Source organism: Tachypleus tridentatus, chromosome 8, assembly GCF_004210375.1.
Source record: "Tachypleus tridentatus isolate NWPU-2018 chromosome 8, ASM421037v1, whole genome shotgun sequence".
In the NCBI taxonomy this organism is placed as follows: Eukaryota; Metazoa; Arthropoda; class Merostomata; order Xiphosura; family Limulidae; genus Tachypleus; species Tachypleus tridentatus.
In genome coordinates, this window is record NC_134832.1 from 63,254,963 (window position 1) to 63,278,257 (window position 23,295).

At 36.1% G+C, this 23,295-nt stretch overlaps 1 protein-coding gene across 4 annotated transcripts in view; it reads left to right on the plus strand.

Moving 5' to 3' along the window:
- The window catches only part of LOC143222526 (uncharacterized), a 91,115-nt gene that overhangs the window by 767 nt on the left and 67,053 nt on the right, over positions 1-23,295 (plus strand). The window contains exon 1 of one of the 4 annotated variants that reach the window (XM_076449143.1): positions 16,373-16,534. The exons of the other annotated variants lie outside the window; for them this stretch is intronic. The gene's annotated coding sequence lies outside the window, so the exon portion shown is untranslated. Of the gene's footprint in view, positions 1-16,372; positions 16,535-23,295 lie in introns of those variants that run through there. 4 annotated transcript variants of the gene reach the window in all.

Below are 23,295 nucleotides of genomic sequence, written 5' to 3' on the forward strand. Positions count from 1 at the left end.
GAACAGCTGCAGATTTGGTCTAGTGATTTAAATAAACTTTCCGTGTGAGAATATTCAACTGACTTTATTCATTATAAAAAGAAAATTGCCAAAAAAACGAGCAGATTTCCAAGTGCAGTGACGAACAGTCCTTACTCCGAGCTATGCGATTGTTAACACTTCCTGCGAGATGTATTAACTCAATATTAAATGTTGGCTTAGCTACGAAAAGACTTTACTTTTGCAAAGCTGGGAATGAGACTGATACAAAAGAGTTCCTGAATTTCAAACATTAGCTTGCTTTGTTCAACAAACAGTAACACCTCGTAACCTTTGTTCCTTGACATCAGTGATCAGCTACTAAGTTCATTTGAGGTCATACTTCGGCCAGCAAAGGATATTCCAATTCTCGATCGTTTAATCGAGACTGAAACTACACTAAAATATTCCTGCAGACATCAAATATCATACAACTAAAGGTTAGAGTGACTAGAGTAAAATAACATGTCATTCCCTCGCACCACCTGTTGTTATCATGACACTACAAGGACTCGCCTCTCTCACAAGCCTATCTTTTGGCAGATGGTTAAAGTTAACTTAAATTCAGTTAGCTTTAAACCAGCGGTGTAATCTAAAAACGTGTTAATTAGCTTTATTCTGTTCCTAAAACCCTTGCACTTTACAATCAGCACAAATCGTTTTGAGAAAAAAAAGCACACAAAACACATTAGAAGATTATGCTACAAATATATTCTTTAATAATGATTAGCATCTAAAAAGAAGACTTCAATTACGCAATACATAGGCATGAAAAATCTTTTACTAATAATTTTAGAAAAAAGGGATCTGGTATGAACAAGTGATTAGGCCGATCGACTCGTAATCTGAGGGTCGAGGGTTTGAATCCCCCCTCACATCAGACATGCTCGCCTTTTCAGCCGTGGGTAAGTTATTACGTTATGTTCAATTCCACTATTTCGGTGGTACAATAGTCCAAGAATTGCCGATAGCTGATTTTGATAGCTGCCTACCCTCTATTCTTACACTGCTAAATCATGGACGGCTAGCGCAGATAGCCTTTGTTTAGCTTTGCCCGAAACTCAAAACATACCAAATCAAAACAACATACACAAAGTGTGGTAGAGCAAACAAACGTCTTATGTATCTCATATAATCCGTTAGCATCCTCTCTGGAGAAATACGATAAATATAATGGCCGCTATTGTTGCAGTAATATATAAACTCAAATGAAGTTCATACGACAACAGTCACCATAACGCCGATATAAAAAGCCGTTTCGTGAGTTATACCCACTTCCTAGTTTGACCCGTGACCTTACAACTCCATGTCATAAGGCTCTTCTGCTGCCAATGATTACCAATTAATTAATAACATTAAACGGTGTAGAAGGACATCAAGAGGTGGATGTTGAAAGCGGATACCAGAAAGCACCCCTACCGCCACTTCTTCTGCCGCTACGTCTTAGTAAATCGTCCTGATCATCGCGCAGTTTTAAGTTCTTAATACTTATAAAACATTTTGATGAGGTAATAACGAATACTATAATAATATGTTATGTTCTAATTATATTGTGTGAAACGTAGGATTTTTGCATTTCTTATCATATCAACCACCCTCACATTTTTTAAAGTTCATAACCCGCAAAAAAGACAGGTACCCCATCTTGTATTATATAGGGCTCAACACTAGGTCCATTTTGCAGCCATTTCATGATGGTGCTGTTTAGCACCTAGCCCTGTACTAGCGTTAGGTGGTTTCTAATCGTTTTTGGTGGTCTGCCAAGAAGTTTCGCTTCACCTCATATCTTGTTCGGTTGCCTATTACCAGTTATAGCAGCTATAACTCTTCTCTCGATACTGATGTTCTATCACTGATGACCCAGCACCATGGTCTTCTGGCTCACCCATTTGACCCTGATTTACCCAAGGCTTAGGTACCTCAAGATGCACGTAGCTTTGGGAATATCTTTCTTTGTGCTTAAGAATGTGGTGCTTCCTTAATAGATGTAAACATATTTGATGGCAGCACCATGCCAACATTCTCCTTTATTTCTTGGCCCCTCTTTCTACCTTCGCTAATGGGATAATTGGCAGTGTCAATAAAGGTTAATGGTCGGTCTTAATGCATGTATTTTGCACAACAGTGGTATCCTTTGTCAGTGTGGATGGTACCTCTATGGACACACACTATGGCAGCTCATTTCCCTAAATGATTGGTGATGATCCTGCCGTTGTTGGGGACTGTACCAGTATGGCGAGTGCTCCCATATAAGATGTATCTGTCAGCAAACTATGGGCTCAATAAGTCAGGTTCTATGTCTCCTTCCATTAACATAGAAGTATTGAGTCTCCTCAAGGAGTTCAGATGCTTCATACATTAACGAATTGTGATTCATGTTGAGTGCAACCAAAAAAAGTTCAGAATCATCTTGTCTTGATCCGCAATACAGTTAATCCGAAGGAAAGAGAGGCTGGCAAGTGCAAAAACTTGATCATATTATACTTGGTAAAGGTTCTACCAAATATGTACGACTAAACAGACTGTAATGTTAAAACCTTGAAAGAAGTTCGGGCCAAATAGCATGTCTATAGGTTTAACGTATACTCACACCTACATTTACCTGTAAAGCATGTTTCCGAGAAAATATAGGGTCTCCTAATTCCCTAACTCTTTTGACTTTCAATTCGACCAGCTATGTTTGGTCATGGTGCCCACTGTTGTCTTTACCAGACAGTTGTCATATGTACATCATATTTTCCAATCTTGCCAATTATCTGACGTACTATAAGTTTGTCATAAAGGCAGCTCTCAGTTCCAGTAAGAAGGAAGAGATTAAAGACTACACAGTCGAGCTGACTCGAATCAGGTGTGCTGACCTCACCAACATTTCCAATGTGTAACAGGTACAGTGGGAATTATAAAGCATCAGTAGATGGGCAAATCATTTTATCCCATTTTACACTTACAGCCAACATTTTGATGTACAATGATATTTTCCACCTACATTTCAATGTTGAAGACCTTGGTTTCTATAACTGCATTACATAGTAGCAATGATAGAAATCTTGTATGGATTAATCTATAGAATACCACTTGTAAATAAGGTTTGTTTGTTTGTAATTAAGCACAAAACTACATAATGAGCTACCTGATCTCTGCCAACAACAAGTACTGAAACCTGGTTTCTTGCATTGCAAGTCCACAGATATACTGCTGTGCCACTTGGGGACTGTAAATATGGAATTACTATAATTCTCTCCACCACATATTATCATGTTATCCACCATTTTTGGTACAATATGGGCAGCATTCGATAAGTTATAATAATGTATTAGTTTTCCTGAGTGATTTCCTCTGTAATACACCCATATCAAGGATACGTATTCCAGATCCAAGATCAGAAAAAACTATTTCCATTCTGTGAGAAATACTTCCAATACTGGCTCAGAGCTTTGTCTCTTCTCAAACATCCAGTTTGTTGCTATTTGCCAGAATGTAGCCTGCATTCACTGACCTTAGCAGTAGCATTACATTGAGAAATTTGCACCTCAGCAAAGTACTATTAACGTTACAGGTTAGCAGGGGCTTGCTTGGTGTCTGGAGGGAATTAGTTATTCCACTGTCCTAGTGCCGCCACGAGGTATAGATAATTCCTCTGCCAGCATCCCACAAGCTCACAAGCAAAGCAAACACTATGCTTTTCTTATCTTACAAGTGGAGGTATCAGTTTTAGCTGTGGTAGACATCCTGGGACTTGTGGCAACATCTGCACTGTAAGAAAGTTTGTATAGCCGTACTCACTTATTGCAGACCAGTACAGTTTCCTCACAACCTTTTCCTGTTGAGGTAGGTATTTCACTAGCAGCCCATGACTGTATTTAGCCTTATGTTATGAAAGTATTTGCTTCATACCATTTCTGATAGAGTCGTCACTGCAGTTGCTCTTGCAGGCTATCATATCTCTGACAGCTTGGTTGAAATAACAACCTTGAAGCATGTTGTGATGGACACGGCTACAATATCCCTCACCACTTGTATTCATGAGTAAATTTATTGGGTGGTTTCTCAATGTATTTATATATCAGTTTGTCCTCCCTATCTTCAGAGGTCATTGCCAGATATACCTTCCCAGGAAAATAGCAGATATTGTCTGTACATGCAACCAGTGTCATTCATTGATGATTTTCTTTCCTTTTGAGCCTTTAACTTGGTCCTATATCTTATTTTCCACACAGTCATGCTGATAACACACTCAATAGCAACTGCTTCCCGATCTTCCTTTTGCTCGTCATCCATGTGATAAATGACACAGAGGTTTAGATAATTAGACATTAGACAACCTGCACCTGAGCCGATCCATTTCAGGCTATGGTTTTCCTGAAACATTTCAGGAAGAGTCGAGATCTTCTCTTGCTGCGCCATTGAATGTTGGTGGTATGACCTGTATTGCTCAGGGGTATGTATTTTTTTCCAAAAACTCTCCTGTTTGATTCTCTGCTTAAACTTAGCTAATATATTAGTTATGTCACAGGTATGGACTGAATAAATTTGTCGTTCAGGGAAGGGGCAGTCAGTTGTTCCCAACAATTTATTATTCAACCCTGCTTGGCTTCATGGTTTTTCATAATTAATGATGCAACACTCGCTTTGGAGAGGCGCAATATCCCCTATTCAATGAATTTTGATCCACGAGTATTTCTCTGTATCGACTGTTCTAGCTGATAGAAATCTTTCACCAGTGGCAAACTCAGCCTCTGTCCACTAGATGTCGGTGGTTCTGATCAGAACCAGATTTGTACATGGTCACAAACTCAACAATTTCTAATCCACTCCAACAGACGACACTGTGACTCATCCTCAGGAATACTAGTTCCTCCATTAGTCTGGGTGCAACAGGTGCAAACAGGTCATACTGAGTCAGCAGTTGCAGACCGACTGATTTTATATACCTTTGCGTTACCAACGAGTTCTACATCCAGGGATCTCTTGGACTTGACTCTAATATGCAATCATCTTTTATTGGCACTCTGAAAAGATCAATTTCTTCATGGAAATGCTACTTTAAGCTCTTTTCCAGTGATTAACTATGGGTTTGTACACACTTATATATCTCACTCGAAAAATTTCACGATAAATCCTGTGAGTCACAATACCAAAATTTCTCTTTTCTATCTTACGTGCTTCTCAGTGGCACAGTGATATCTTTGCTAAATTATACCGCTAGAAACCGGGTTTCGATACTCGTGAAGGTAGAGCACAGATAGCCCTTTGTGTAGCTTTGTGCATAATAATAAAACAAAATAAAAACAATCTGACGTTTGGTATTTCCAGTTCAAAAATATTTTCCGAGAAGTTTTTCTAACAGAAATATCCACGAAGTGCTATACGTTCAGCCAAGTGACTTAAGTGAACTTTCATTACGATAGTATTTGACTGAGATTTTGAGGTTAGTGTGAAAATATAACTTGGAATGTGATGTATTAATGTTTCATCAGTACAAAACATTTTACCCCTAGAAATTCAGTATGATTAATTTTATAATGTATTGGTAGTTAATAAATTAAAGCAGACAACACGTTCTATAAATAGAAAGATATTAAAGTCAGTAAATTTCATAATGTAATATAGTAGTGGCTGATCAACGTAATGTGATAGTGCCCTATGTAGTAATAAAGGAATATATAGTGTATTATTGGTCATTCCTTGTGTTCTGATAGGACGTTCCATAACTTTATTAAAATTCAAAATTATCAGCTGTGCAATCTGTTCGCACAGATATCGAGTACATTATATCAAAATAGCATTCACAGCCGCTATAAAGTGGCGAAGAGGAACGAAATGAATCAGAACTACATATTATAATTGTTTAGTTTTCAGAAATAATGCAATGTCACCAAACATTAATTACTCTTTATAAGGATATGCAGCAGCCCTTTCAGATACAAAGTATTCATATCTTGAAATCGTAGAGAACTCTTCAGATTGAGGACTTGTAGTTTCCAAGATATCCCTTATTCTCAATGAGATTGGACAACAAAGAAATATGGATTAACTTGGGTAAAGACCGTCCAGAAAAAGACCTGCAAGAAGTTGTACTTCAGCTGTGATTAGTGCGGCATCTTTTGACAAGTAAGAATTCGTGAATACAAAGACCAATGACAAAAGTTGTTTTTGTGTCCTCGCAAGAAAACACTACATATAATAACTAATAGGAATCTTCCTTTGGAAAAAAGCGAAAAGAATAAGGGTTTATTAAGAAGGTTTTCTACCATACTTCCTATCCAATCACATCTCAAGCAGCTTGAGAATGTAACTGATATTCAGGTCACTCCATACAAATATACATAAGTCATATTGCTGAAAAAAGAACTTCTGGATTTTCGTGGAATAATATTGTTGTATTTAGCGCTAGAAACAGTCGTCCACATGACGTACATTATATGAATCATGGAAATCCTGCAGGAACGAGTGATGTGCTTTGAGCACGACGGCTTTTCGACAAAGGCTTTTGCAATGGAAACTATGATGCAGGGCTATTGCGAAGATACATGGTCCTCAAATATAGCAAGACAATATGTGGCGACATGGACTGAAATGATGTGGTCAGACTGCAATTTCGTTTTAATACAATACGCCTTCGTACTCGGCATCCTGTACAGTATTAGTTAAATGTGTTTGTCACAATATTTTGTTCATAGCAATGCATATGGTGGACTTCCGTCAATATGACCAATTAGTGGATTCTGTTAAACGTTAGTTGATTACTAGTAATGAATTAATATCAATTTTATTAGGTTGTCCAGAAATAAATGTCGTTTTTGAACTGCGAGGTTTGAAAAAGTTTTGTAAAAAATGCTTTAATCAAAGTAAGCACCATTTGCTTCAATACACTTTTGCCAAAGTGTAGCAATGCTATTTATGCCCCTGCTGTAGAAGTCGGAGTTTCTATGGTCAATGAACTCCCTGAAAGCTTCTTCTGCAGCTGCCTCGTTTTGAAATTGTTTATTGTTCAAAAAGTTATCAAAGTGCTTGAATAAATGAAAATATGTAGGGAAATGGTCTGGTGGATAAGGTGAATGAGGCAGAACCACAATCCCCAACTCGTTCAATTTTTAAAGCATCATCCTTGACAGGTCTCATAACGCCAGTTTTGTTGATCTTCAGTCAGCTCATGCGGAACCCACCTATTCAACTTTTTCGTCTTTCCAATCGCACTCAGGTGGTTGGCAATGCTTAATTTGCTTGTGTCTAGCTTTACTGCAAACTCACGTACTGCTGTGTGAGGGTCTGTCTCAACTGCTTCCCTTAAAGTGTTTTTCTCTGAGGATGACTTCCTTCCACGACCTTCGTGGTCTTCAAGACTTTCATCTCCATGTCGAAACCTTTAGAACCAACGTTGAACTATATGGTCAGTAACAGGTCTATGGCCGAATGCCTGGTTGATGTTCCGTGTAGTTTCGGTAGCTTTTCGTCCACGTTTGAAGTACTTCTTGCCCATGCTGTCTTGAAGGTTGTGAAACTTACTCTGAGTAGAGTTGAAACAACAGACAACTAAGACGGCTTGTAAGCGACAAGCATTGGATTAAACCAACCAACAATAAGTTACCCAATATTCATCTTCTAAATGTCGTTGTGAGAATTCCGACATTTATTTCTGGACAATCTAACAGTAAACTATTCAGAGAGATTGTTATTATTCTTCAGAGAGCTTTCCATATGTGAAGGAAAATGTACCAACTAATGCGTTTTATACAAAATAATATACACAAATGTCTATGTATTTAACCCACCTTTGCGTTTTAATACCTAAAATGTTTGTCTTAGATCGTGCATGGTTGGCATGACAACTTATACACTTTATCAGTAACTTTAAATGTGTTTTATTTGTTACAGGAAATCTGATAACACAATCACATCAAGATACTAAGTGTGTAAATTTCACAAAAGGTTTATCTCACAAGACCGATGATGATGTTGATAATAAGATCAGGTAGACAAAGGTTAATTGTCATGGTTTTAAATGATCTATTAAAAAAAAAAGTGTAAGAGAAACACACCCTTGCAGATTATGTGTTTTCAATGGCTATGTGTTATCTTCAGTACGTTAGTTCTCATAAGCAATTGCAAAATGTCATATTGTATATTAAAGGTTAGTGGTAACTAATGGCTGAAATAGTCATGAATTTCACCCTTCCACAAGGGCTCGGCATGGGCAGATGGCTAAGGCACTCAACTCGTATTCTGAGGGTCGTGGGTTCGATTCCCAGTTACACCAAACATGCTCGCCCTTTCAGCCGTTGGGGCGTTATAAGTGACGGTCAATCCCACTATTCGTTGGCGAAAGAGTAGCCTAGGCGTTGGCGGTGGGTGGTGATGACTAGCTGCCTTCTCTCTAGTCTTACACTGTTAAATTAGGGACGGCTAGCGCAGATAGCCCTCGAGTAGCTTTGCGCGAAATTAAAACAAACAAACAAACAAACAAACAAAGTACCTAAATCAACTTCCTCAACAAATACGCAAACAAAGATACACTAACTGATAAATTCCTACACAGGTCACTAAATTCAGTGATGTCGAGAAAACCCACTTGTAGAGAAAAATATATATGTAGAAACAGCTCGTTTCAGGTTCATCTGACATTGACCGAAAAAAGTCGAAACGTTGTTCACTCCTTTACGTAAAAAATTTTTTCTCAACCCAAAGGAGCCGTTTCTACATATATATTAGGTCACTAAATTGTTTCGCAAAATATTGGCAAAAGAATGATCTACTATGTGAACTCGACCGTTTTTATATACAAGATGAAAATAGTCCTAAGTACCTCTCCCCATTAAGATTTATGTAAGAAATTGAAATAAATTAAGTCTACTAATACTAGACATAAGATACCATCAATAACTTTAATTTACTGTGATAGCATTAAGAAGGGTTGTGTATGTGATGCTCTTGCTGAAATGTATAATTATTGAAAAATGTGAACAATATCACTGGAACAGTTCGGGTAATTTGGACTTTAACACAGTCAGAGAAAGTGAAAAGTATATTCAACACATTAATATTAATATAATTACAAACATGAGCATTACACTGAAACTGGTCAAAGTAAAAGTGCGGGTTAGCTAAACTTTAACCAATAATGACAATATTTTAACCAAGTTCCGTAGAGAGAAAGAGGTCTTTTGGACTTGACCCTTCTATGTCTACGAAAGCGAAATGAAGCGTGGACATATGGAGAACCCCTTCCGTCTTTGTCTAGTGCGGAAGGTTTAAAAAAATAGTCTTTTATTAACCTCAACAGCCAGTTAAAATCGTCCTTTCAACCGTGGGTCGTTATAATGTACGGTGTATTTGTTGTTAAAACAGTAGTCCAAGAGTTAGAGACGGGTGGTGATGACTAGCTGCCTTCCTTCTAATCTTACACTGTTAAATTGGGGACGGTTAGTGCAGGTAGCCCTCGTGTAACTTTGCTCAAAATTCAAAACAAAGAAACAAATCAAAATTAGGAACGACTAGCGCAAATATCCCTCATGTGGCTTTGCGTGAAATTAAAAGACTACAACAAATACTTACCATATACGTCTTACCTCAATCTAACATTTATTATTAAGAATTTCTGGGGTCCTGAAGTTATGAAACAAAGCGCATAGAGTCAGAGGTTCGAATTCCCTTCACAACAAACATGCTCGCCATTTCAGCCGTGGCTCATCTGTACGAAATCTTCCATCTGTGAACTTTGTGTGTGTGTGATCTTCAAATCTCATTAGCTGGAGATGTTAGCTTCCGTAACACGTTATTTATGTATTCAATAAAATGAAAAAGGTACTGTAGGTATAAAGTATAAGCCATGTATAAAGCTTATGATATTCACATTGGCACATGTCATTGTTGAAACTCTAAGCCATCAGGTTCAACATAAGACAAAAATTATAATTTTAATGAATAGTTTTATTTGTTAAATGCGAGAGAGATGCCAATTAAGAATACTTGCAATGAAATATTTGAATATACAGAAAAATTCAAAATTTCTTAGCACTTCATGCATTGAAACTCTAATAACCAACTTTACTATGTGTACAATTAAGGAATTATAAAACTTGTGATGATTCTAGACAGTTGTAAGACTAGAGGGAAGGCAGCTAGTCATCACCACTCACCGCCAACTCTTGGGCTGCTCTTTTACTAACGAATAGTGGGATTGAGCGTCACAGTATAACGCCCCCACGGCTGAAAGGGCAAGCATGTGTTCAATAACATAATAAAACAATTCATTTCATATGATGAGAATAGGTACTGTATTCACGTATAAAGCTTATGATATTCACACTGACGTACGTCTTTTATAGCGGGTTACGCGCACTTCGTAAAAACAAGTTGTTTGCACTAATGCAGCGGCATGTCGCCACAGCTATGAGCATTGGTACCACAATCAACATATCTAAACAACGTGTACAATTCCCGGTCATTCAAGGAAGATTTAATCGTTTTAATATTATATGTCACACCCCTTTCTTATGAAGATTTCTAAAAGCTACAGAGAAGGCCCCGGCATGCCCTGATGGTTAAGGCACTCGACTCGTTATCTGAGGATGGCGGGTTCGAATCCGCGTCCCACCAAAAATGGTCGCCCTTTCAGTTGTGAAAATCGTTATAATTTTACGGTCAATCGCACTATTTGTTGGTAAAAGAGTAGCCCAAGAGTTGGCGGTGGGTGGTAATGACTAGCTGCCTTCCTTCTAGTCTTACACTGCAAAATTATGGACGACTGCGCAGATAGCCCTCGTGTAGCTTTGCGCAAAATTCAAGACAAACCAAACAAGCAAAACCAACATTGTAGATTTATGGTTTTAGTATTACATGTCATAACCCTTTCTAATAAAGATTGAATATCTGATATTACAAACTAGTGGATATTAGAACACGCGCTAACTGGGGAATTACGTCCTGTCACTGATTTTTAAGACAACATGATTTACCACTGACTGTAAAATGTACATACTTAAATATTTCGATAACACCAGATTGTTTGTTTGTTTTCAGAACTTCGTGCAAACCTTCATGAGTTTAGCTTTTAAAAACATCTTGTAGCATGTTCACATTTTCCTTGTGATTCTCAGTGTGAGTCTAGAAAAGTTTAGCCCCAAAAACACACCATAGCATGTTCACATTTTCTTTGTGATTCTCAGTGTGAGTCTAGGAAAGTTTAGCTTTAAAAACACGTTGTAGCATGTTCACGTTTTCTTTGTGATTCTTAGTGTGAGTCTAGGAAAGTTTAGCTTTCCATAGTTTAAAAAAAAAATGCAACATGCCCAAACCTTCTTTGTAATTCTCAGTGTGTTTTCTGTTGAAGTTTTGCTTCCTGGTACAAACAGTGTTTTAAAGAATCATTTTATATAAGGAATTTATTTCATAACTTTGTAGAGATAATGAATTCATAAACTTTATTTTATTGGTACTAAAATAGTAGTTATATCCTGAAGTGATAGTTTCAAATAAAACGTAGTTTTTGTGTTTTGTTTTTATCTATAACATCTACAGAAAATAATGGTTGTTTGTTTTGCATTTCGCGTAAAGCTACACAAGGGCTATCTGCGGTAGCCATCCCTAATTTAGCAGGGTAAGATTAGAGGTAGTCATCACTACCCACTGCCAACTCTTGGGCTACTCTTTTAATAACGAATAGTAGGATTAATCGTCACATTATAACGTCCCTATCCCTGAAAAGGCAAGCATATTTTCAAGAAAGTAATAAAACAGCTCATTTGATATCATGGGAATAGGTACTGTAAGTGTAAGTCACGTATAAAACTTATGATATTCACACTGACATACGTCTTTTACAGATGGTTACTCGCACTTTGTTAAAACAAGTTGTTTACACTAATACAGTGGCATGTCACCACAGCTGTGAGTCTTAGTGCCACAATCAACATATCTAAACAACGTAGAATTCTCGGTCATTCATGGAAGACTTATGGTTTTAATATTATATGTTTCAGCCCTCTCTAACGAAGAGTGTGAAAATTCAGAAGGAAGGAACCTTCAAAGTTGACCATAAAATCTAAAAATTCTCTCAGAAGAACATTTATGGTTGTATCGAGCTCCAAAACCATATTTCAAGCCGAAGCAACGTCATCACCCGCAAAACGAAGACTGTTTAATGAAAGAGAATCTCTAACCCCAAATGTCATTGAATTATTCTTGTCGAATCTATGAGTTTCAAGTAGCCAAGGGCTCACGAGCTTTCATCCAGACCTCAAAATAGAAAAACAAATGAGAAAGATTCTCGTAGAAACTAGAAATACAGCGATTCATACATCTACATATTTTCCATATTCCCCAGTGCAACAACAGTCGAATTTGGAATGACAGAGTTCTTGAAAACCGACATCATCATACTGTGGATGGTCAGTGGGAAATTTTTCTAGCGGAGGGACTAGTTCAAAATCAAACTTACTTCTCTTTGCAAAAATCTTTTACAACTGAAACTGAGAAGCCAGACAATAATGCTTAAACGTGTTCATCAGACTGACAGATCGACAATAGTTAAAGTACTTCTAAAAGCAGAACAGGACCTAGAACATGGGTATAGCACAATGTAATAACCTCAGCAGTAAACAATGAAATGTTCCCTGAAACTGAAAAATATTTACTTTATGAAAGATTTTCATCACTTATCCGAATCTTAAATCTCTGCAGAAAATAATACTCAACCTAAACAAGCCGTTTTTACATATATATATCTAATTAAATTAATTGTATTTATACGTTAACAATACGAATTATAATTTATTTTGATTTAATATTAAGATATTATTAATAAAACACTGGTTAATTGTAAAATTGTTATTGACATTGACAAATGTGTTTTTTTCAAATCTGTCAAGGAATAAAACTTTAGGCATAATAAAAGTGATAAAACACGCTTTATTGTAGATAAAATAAGTCGACTTGGTATGTTGTATTCTTAGACCTTTATCGTTTTTCCATACTGATTTCAAGTTTTCGAAGAAAGCAAGTATCAGGAAGGTTTATTTCATATATAAGATTCATTCATACTTTTTAACTTCACGAAATATATTATTGATGTAGAGCTGAGACCATGACTGGTTTTTACATTACCATCTCGAAATCCAAAATAACATCGGCTTCCTCCAAATTATAACATGTCACCACCACTGTCACTCCTAAAACAATTATTACATCTATAACTTAAAGCAAACTATAACATTTTACCACCACTGTCACTCCTAAAACAATTATTACATCTATAACTTAATGCAAACTATAATATTTTACCACCACTGTCACTCCTAAAACAATTATTACATCTATAACTTAATGCAAACTATAACATTTTACCACCACTGTCACTCCTAAAACAATTATTACATCTATAACTTAATGCAAACTATAACATTTTACCACCACTGTCACTCCTAAAACAATTATTACATCTGTAACTTAATGCAAACAATAACATTTTACTACCACTGTCACTCATAAAACAATTATTACATCTATAACTTAATGCAAACTATAACATTTTACCACCACTGTCACTCCTAAAACAATTATTACATCTATAACTTAATGCAAACTATAAATAACATTTTACCACCACTGTCACTCCTAAAACAATTATTACATCTATAACTTAATGCAAACAATAACATTTTACTACCATTGTTACCCTTAACACAGTTACTTGTAAACTGTAACATTTTACCACCGCTATTACTCCTAAAACAATTACATTTATAAGTTAATGTAAGCTGCAATGCTTTAACATCATTGTTACTCCTAAAGAATCACATTTGAACATTACAATGATACGTAGCATTGTGAACATACTTATACGAAACTGTACACATATTTGTGATAAGATTTATTATGTGATAAGTTCCTATGCTTATGTTCGTTATTTAGGATGTTCAACGTATGTAACGAAAAAAATCTAATGTAACAACTATTTTTGTGTTGCTAATGAAAAATGGAATGTTTCATAACGTAATTATGGTCCAAGATTATTCTTAATTTTATGAAGAAAGACACATTGGATTTGGTTCCAGGAAATGACAAAACCCGCTGTAGTAATCAATAGAAATTACTAAGACAAAGGTACACAATGTCGCAATGTACCTGAAATACATTAATGAAATCGTTTCCTGCAAGGTGATATAAAACCCACATATGCGCGTGTGTGCGCGTGCGTATTAATGGTATAGGTCGGTAGCGTATAACAGAAACATCAGTTTCATTAAAAACTACAATTATGTAAAACCACGAGTTTATTTTAAGATTGTGTCGTCTTTCTCATACAGAATGACGTATTTAGCTCCTCCAATAATATTTACAGCTATAAAAACAATAATTTGTTAATAATTTTTGTACAGTATAAAATATCGCTTCTTCAAAAATTCATGGTTTGTTCGAATATTCACACAAAACTACAAAATGATTATCTACAATATGGATCGATATGCTCTAGCATGCACATCGATAAGAAGAAACATAACCCTTATGGCATGCCTCAAATGGATCCCATTTGGTTGTACTGCCCTAATTCTTCCTTATATCCAAGGTCCGGCATAGCCAGGTGTTTAAGACACTCGGCTCGTAATCCTAGGGGCGTGGGCTCGAGTCCCCGTCGCATAAAACATGTTTACCCTTTAAGCCGTGGGGTCGTTATAATGTTACGGTCAATCTCACTATTCGTTGTTGAAAGAGTAGCCCAAGAGTTGGCGGTGGGTGGTGGTGAGTAGCTGCCTTGTCTCTAGTCTTACACTGCTAAATTAGGGACAGCTAGCGCAGATAGCTCTTGTGTAGTTTTGCGCGAAATTCAAAACAAACCTTATATCCAGCACGTCCCTTTCCAAATATATGGACCCGGGTTGAACCTGTAGCACAGTTTTAGATTTCAAAGTAAGAGAACCGCGTTCGAAGCAGTGGTATAAGACACTATGTATATTTACCTCCTACTTTAAACTGTATGAGCGTTATAAGAGTGACAGTAAATCCATTAATGTGAATGGTGGGAGGTATCTTGCTGCCGATTGGCTGCCTTTCTTCAGGTCTTTATCAAAAATTATGAAATACAGCATATAATCGCAGTAGCTTTGTTACGAATACGAGATACAAATACAGAATACCCTCCAAATTTGTGTCTATCGACACCTTTTGAAAACCACTTTAAATACTAAGTGTCTGCGATTTGTTTAGTTGGTTTTTTTGTAATTTTGCGCAAAGATACACGAGGTTTATCTGCGCTAGCCATTCCTAATTTAGCAGTGTAAGACTAAAGGGGATTGTTTGCTTTTAATTTCTCGTAAAGCTACTCGAGGGCTATCTGCCCTTGCCGTCCCTAATTTAGCAATGCAAGACTAGAGGGAAAGCAGCTAGTGATAACCACTCACCGCCAACTCTTGAGCTACTCTTTTGTCAACGAATAGTGGGATTGACCGTCACTTATAACGCCCCCACGGCTGAAAGGGCGAGCTTATTTGGTGCGACGGGGATTCGAACCCGCGACCCTCGGATTACGAGTCGAACGCCTTAACGCACCTGGCCATGCTGGGCCGTGTCTGCGGTTGTCATCTCTGCTACAGAATTCATAGACCATAGGAAAAGCAACTAGTCAACAACGTACACAAATAATCAACTCTTAGGATTAAACAATCACTTTCAAAATACACATATTGCACCAAAATGCGAGCACAATTTTACGGCAACAAAACATGTACTTCGGATCTTGAACAATTCACCTTGTTAAACAATGAGAATGTTAATGGCACTGAGAAACAAAATAATATGAACTAAAAACTGGTCTATGGAGTCTAGGTACCTTACAGGTAACAGATTATTGTAAATAAACGTTTAAAGTAAGCAAACAGCAGGTTTCCAAATCGCATAAACTTTAATTTACATAATCCACACTGTAATATTCCTTTGTGTAATATTTCACAAGGAGGTGAACCATGTTCTTTTGCTGTTTTTTCTTATGGATCCCCTATTTAAAGTTCACAGGACATCTGTTGTTGTTGCAGGCTAAAGTGAATTAAATGTGTGTTCTAGGCGGTTGAATCCCGTTAATAATAAGTGAAGAGCTAACAAGATTCATGGTAACAGTTATTACAGTAAGTCATCAATCAAAGATAAAAATTCTGTGTTTACCAACCACTCAACTTCCACACATTCAAATATGCAGGAGGGTTAAACACGTTACACATGGTAACTTATCTCTTGTTATGTGTGTACTTTATGTTATTAAACACTTTAAAACTGAGCAATCACGTGACTTTATCTATCAAACACAGGTATATCTTCACATGGTATAAGGATATCCAAGCTATCGCTAAGTGAACATTTATTATTTATAACTGCGGCAGTAACTTGTTAGAAACAGTTCTTTGTTATTTTACGTTTTCTTTTAAGTATTTGGAGACATTCTACACTTGAATCTGGCTCGACTGAAGAAAGCTTTAAGGAAGGTTATACCAGTAAGACATAGTTTTTTGACCAATGATAGCGGAAGTAGGTAAGTTTTGTTTTCGTTACAAGAAACTCTAACAAATTATTTTTTTACTTAGGGCTTTCTCAAAGACAGAATTACGGAGTGTTTTCATCTAACATTTCTCATGATTAAAATCAGGAAGGGAGTTTGCTACTTTGTATGCATACGTGCTGTGACCTCAAAACAACTTATAAGTACTTACAAGATTTCTAAAGTCAGGATGCATAGATATCGACTTCGAAGTTTATGGTAATTGTAAAATGTCTAGGTATATATATATACCTACATACAGGCACTTTTAAACATCTGTCTTACGCTTACAAAATATATTGTCAGAAACCATTTTAAAATATTAAAAACCCCAGTATATACTACCTTAAATTACGATATTTTAATTACCAAAAACCAAAATGGCCACGTGGTCAGGGTGCTCGACTCGTAATCTGAGTGTCACGGGTTCGAATCCGCGTCCCTCCAAAAATGGTCGCCCTTTCAGCTGTGGGAATCGTTATAATGTGACGATCAATTCCACTCTTCGTTGGTAAAAGAGTAGCCCAAGCATTGGCGATGGGTGGTGATGACTAGCTGCCTTCACTCTAGTCTTACACTCTTAAATTAGGGACAGCTAGTGCAGATAGCCCTCATGTAGCTTTGCGCGAAAGTTCAAAAATAAACAAACAATGAGGAACGCGCAGAGGATCTTAAATTCGTCCTTTCTCAGTAAGCAATATCATGTTCTGTCCGCGTATAATTGTGCAGTAACTTAAAACAGAGAAAACTAAAAAGACTTAGTAGTACACTGCTCTGTATCAACAACGCTGCAGACATAACTGCCAGATTTCTAAATAATGTACAGCAGTAACGGGTGATGTAGGAATGTATGCATTTTGAAAATGTTCATACAATTATCAGTTTAAAATAAAGCTGTGTACTTTCCTATCAAGGTCACTCCTAAGATTATTTGAGAACAAGGTGCTGTTTATCTTTTTGTTGCTCAGTATCAGTGTAACTTATATGCGCTGACAGATATAACTTTACTTCGGTTTATCGTTCAACTTTATCTATTTAACTTATTATCAAGTGGGTTTCTAGCTCTGTATGCATTATATTATGTATATCTTAGACACGATTACTTCTTTAGGCACATTATGCGCCATATATTGCGAAACACATTTACTGAAGTCCGCTTTATTTACCTTTCTGTAGTAATAGTGGACCTTTAACAACAAGAAGAAGACTCATAAAATGAATGACATAGGATGGGAGTATTTTACCAAAAATCCTTTATACTAGCGTAAAATAACTGCGCTTCATGGTGGGACTAAAAAAACCCCTCATTCCCAGTGTTCGGATCAAGAATCTTCACCATCCATAATTACTTCTATAAGCACCTTCACTATCCATAATTACTTCTATAAGTACCATCACTATACACAATTACTTCTAATCAGATTAGGGTAAAGGCCCCATTTAAATCTATCTCTGCAGAAGAAGAAAATCTTATTGAGCTGTCTTGTGACAAGACTTTAAAAACAAAGTTTGGCAGCATGGAACTGAGTTTTGGATATCAGTAAAAAATGAGTATCCGCTACTAAATGCTAAAGCTCAGCGAATCTTAATTCCATTTGCGACCTCATATCTGCGAAGCTCGGTTTTCGGCGGTTGTTGTGATAAAAAACAAGTACCGCGCGAAAATCAATGTGGAACAGGAAATGATGGTGGCGCTGTCTAACCTGAGTCCAAGGTTTGAAAAGCTGTGCAGTGCCCAACAGGCACACACATCACATTAGTAATTGTGGTTATTTAAAAACGAAATAAAAATATTGTTTTTACTTTCAATTTACGTGTTTCATTCTTTCAAGCGGCTACTAAGTTGTTGGAACATAAATAAGTAAGTATTAAGTTGTTTGGACCTAACTACTTAATAAACGGAAATGTTAGATTTTCCTTTCGCCTAGGGGTGCTGTGAAAAAGTTGTTGAGACACTAAGGGCGCCGTGAACCGAGAAAGTTTGGGATACGCTGAACTAAAGAATCTGCAATAAAAGAACCTGTCCTAACAGTTATACATCTGTTCCAGAAGATGGCGCAGTAGACAGTTTAGCAACTATATAAAATAGTGAATTGGCATGTGTTTGTCGATTTGTCGTTTAAGTTTGAATTTGTGTTAATAATAACGGTAATACATATGATACAAATTACTGATGATATTATTTTGTGTGAATCAAGAACCATACGAAACCTACATATTACGTATTATCTTCTATATTCATTATATTAGAGTTATGATTACTTTCGGAAGATAGAAGGAAAGGGTGTAAGGCGGGACTTAATAACAAACTTGATTATCCTATTGATTGTAAAGTTGTCAATCACTATAAAAAAGTAGGTTTAATATTTTAAAAGGTCTTGAGAGCACTGTTGAAAATTTCAGAGAAAATTGTTAAAGAAGAAATGAAATCCCCCTCATTTTAGCATTGTCCCCTATTTGACCTTCTCTTCCTTCCACCTCTCTTACCATGCAACATGTATCCTCACAGGTTTGATTCCCCCCCTACAAATGGAAGTTTACCTCCGATCACTAACGAGAAACTTGCAATAAATTGAAAAGTCAAACTTTTGGTCGTGAAATTAATACTGTTACAGCTTAAATCTTAACTAGTTTAGAGCTATTCCAAATCAGCAATCTAAATAAATCGTAAATAAAGGATGACCATAAAACCATTTTGTTTTTGTTTTATTTCATATCATTACCCGGAAAGGGAGCCAAAAGCCGCCTGGAGGGGTCACTTGTTTAAACTACTCACACCACACAATACAGAAGTGTGTTGTCTGTCAGTCAGTCAGTAATACTAAAAGAGATCACATAAGGAACGTTTAACATTGCAATTTGCACTGTAGTGTCGTCAGTAACATTTGCGCATGTTTCTCAAATCATGTACATTGCGGGTATGCTATCTTAACAACCAATCAGCATGTGCATAACCTATGTGCACCCGATTGAGAAATGATTTGCCGTTGCAATTTTTAAAAGTCTTTCCGTTAATGTTTGTTTGTTTGTTATTCTTGAATTTCGCGCAAAGTTACACGAGAGATATATTCGCTAACCGTCCCTAATTTGACAATGCAAGACTGCAGGGAAGACAGCTACTCCTTTTGTGAACGAATAATGCGATTGATCGTAACACTATAAGCCTCAAGGCTGAAAGGGCAAGCATGTTTGGTGTGACGGGGATTCAAACCTGTAACCCTCAAATTGCAAGTCGAAGACCTTAGCCACCTGGTCATGCCGAGCCTCAATGTCAATTGAAAGGGAGATGTTAGTTTGAAGCACATTAAGAAACAAATTGGAACGACTAAGAACGTTTTCATGTAATTATTCAATAGAAAAACATTTGCTAGACATTTCATAATATTAGTATATCTATAACACAATGCCATCAAACACATTTTCGTAATAAACCTCTTGTAGGACAGTTTTTCACTGTTATATTAGACTTAAAGATTTTTTATAATACTGCCTAACTCTTTTGTGCTTTGCCCGAAAAACATAGTTTTTCGACACGTTAAAAATATACTTTCTGTAAATGATTTTTATCAAATCATTTAAAAGCAAGTTCAAATTGTAGAATATCTTTGGTACTTGGCAAATTTTCCAATATTCGTGCATGAACTCCTGTTTGAGCACCAGCCCTATAAATTGACCCGTCCTACTCCTGGCTTCGATTGACATGTTGAGACATCTTTTTTCTAAGTAGTATAGTGTTTATCTCCCATTTCTTTCATATTATAACTTGATACTTCGTGAAAGCTCTGCCAGTTTTACACGTTGTCATTAATGATTACTGTTCCATAATTAACAACAAGGCTTAGATGATCAACTTTTAACGAAATGACTTACATCAAGAGAAAGGTTTAGTTTGAATTTCGCGCAAAGCTACTCAAGGGCTATCTGCGCTAGCCGTCCCTAATTTAACAGTGTAAGACTAAAGGGAAGGCAGCTAGTCATCACCACCCACCGCCAACTCTTGAGATACTCTTTTACCAACGAATAGTGGGATTGACCGTCACATTATAACGCCCACACGGCTGAAAGGGGCGAGCATGTTTGGTGCGACGGGGATACGAACCCGCGTTCCTCAGATTACGAGTCGAATGCCTTAACCCACCTCGCCATGTCGGGCCCAAGAGAAAGGAAAACAAGAACTGATAAATAAATAGTAACTTGTTTGCAGGACGCGATCTGACATCACTCGAGAAACTTACTTCAGCATCACGTGGTTTTATACGTAATTTCAATACGTCGAACTAAAACAAGATTAGCTAATCTTCTCATTTTCCACATAACGTAAAGTAACTATGAACAATTTAGTAATATGTAGTTACGAATAATTATGCATATACTCAAATTACTATGTAAACCAACGCTTAATAAAAGTGATGACGCAAATACATTGTGTGACTTTAAAAGTACTGTACAAATTTTTAAATACACGTCTAACTAACTCTACGTTAGATAAATAATTAGTTAAACCGCTACATATCTATAATTAACTTACGCTGCTAAATTTTTCGTTTAGTAAAATTCAATTGTTTCTTTTAACATTGTCAAGTTGATTTACATAAGACTATCCTTGAATAGTCATCCATAAGTTTTAGCTGACATACTGGAAGGAAGGCAGCTGGTCAACAGCATCCGCCGTCAACTATTGGGTTACTTTTTGAAAAGTGATATAGACTGTGTTTTTTTGTTATGACGACATTTCAGGAAACGTCTGTAATTCATCCTCATAGTTCGAAAAACGTTGCCCGAAACGCTGTCGCCCTACGACTCTCTCGTCCAGAATATTTAATGTTTACTACGATGTTAATCTATAATTTACGTTCGTTTTTTAGCTTTGGATCAAAAATATGCGTTACAAGATTATTTTTATGTATAAAAACTTCGTATTTGAATATTTCTTTTGTTTACAATTACCGGAATCAGTTTAAGAGCAAAATATTCAGTTTATATTGTGTTTCTAAAATGTTAATTAAATAATGAATATTCAGGAGTAATATTTATAATTTATAACTGGATATAATTTATATTGAAATTATAATTTGTACAATTTTTGCACATAAACACTTAAGAACTGATTGTGGGCCAGCGGCGTAGTGAAAACATCTGAAACCAGGGCGTATCGTCCAAATCCCAACTCAGATTTTCGCTAACTGTTAAATTTTCCACCAAACATGGAACGTATCAATCTAACTAACACTTGAAAACAAGGGATTTCTTTAGACATGATATTTCTGATAATATAGTAATATATGATGACAAGTATAACAACAACACCTTAATTAGCCTTAGTCTTATGAGAACACCGAAATTCTGGGTAAACTGGTTGTTAATTTGGATCCTCCTAAACATGGCGCCCATACACCGAAATTACAGTTTATATAATTTTTGCATAGAAACACTACCATTTGGGGCTGTTTACCTTCTGCTTTTCTATCGTTATTATAATATAATAATAACATTCGAAATTTACTGCTCTTTGCATGATGCAAAGTACTGACTACGGTTTATATAGTAGACAAATGATTTGTAGTTGCCAGGCAACAGGATACGTTAAGTAAATAGTTCTTAGCCTTTAGTCAAAATATTTGCTGGTTACCATGGCAATATTTATTGATAGATGCTTCCAGCGGAAGTTTAAGAAATATTAAAGATCATAACTTTCTTTATTTATTCCATTCCTCATTGCTTTTCAATTTTGATGCACATTTAAGTATTCAATACGCGTGCAGAGGTATGCGTGTTGACTGTTCTTGAACCAGGATATTTATATGCTGCTCTAAGTCGTGACTCCTGAATTTCCAGTATGACTAAGCAAGTACCACTTTATTAGACATATATATCTGACATATTTCTGCCGTGCCAAGATGAAGCCATATGGGCCATGCTCTTGTTTATGTTTTGTTTCTTTAATGTCTTTAAATTAGGATCTTCTCACATCAAAACAAATCAATTTTCAAAAGAATGATATACTAGTATTAATATTATGACAAATGTCGCTGTTTGATAACCATCGTGAATTATGATGTTCTGTATTTAAAAAAACAACAACAACAACAAAATAAGAAAGCTGATGACGCAATAAAAATCATTTAGATGATCAAGTTCGGGGAATTTTCCAGTTACTATATAAAGTGTTTTTTTACAAGTGATACTCGTGAAGGACAGTAATATTGCTTAAATTAGCAAGGAACTCTATAAAAGGTGTTTTTATTTAATCACAGAGATACTTAGGAATTATTATAGTTGTCGCATAAAGCTATACATGATTTATTATTTTTAAAAAGCAGTTAAAAAACTATAAGTATAATAAACTTATAACCTTCACTAAAACGAGGACATTAATAACATGTTTCTTTATTCATCATTAGGCAATGTACTTATTCATTTGTTTGAACATAAGCACGAAGCAACGTAATAGGCTATTTGTGTTGTGCTAATCAGGAGTATCTCATTATATCAATTAAAGGAGAGATTATTAAATACTTGGATTACTTACGATAGTTATAGTAATGTCATGGGGTGCTGAGTCAATAGTGAAATACTAAGTCTGTATTTACACAAGTGATAATAATTTGAACATATATATACCGTAGTTACACCAAGTGTCTTAAACTTGATAACCTGACAACTGTTTCATAGAAAAATTGCCCCTCACAGCCATATTTATTATATTAATATAACTGATTAAAAAAGGAGAAAACACACACGTATTTCCTGTATTT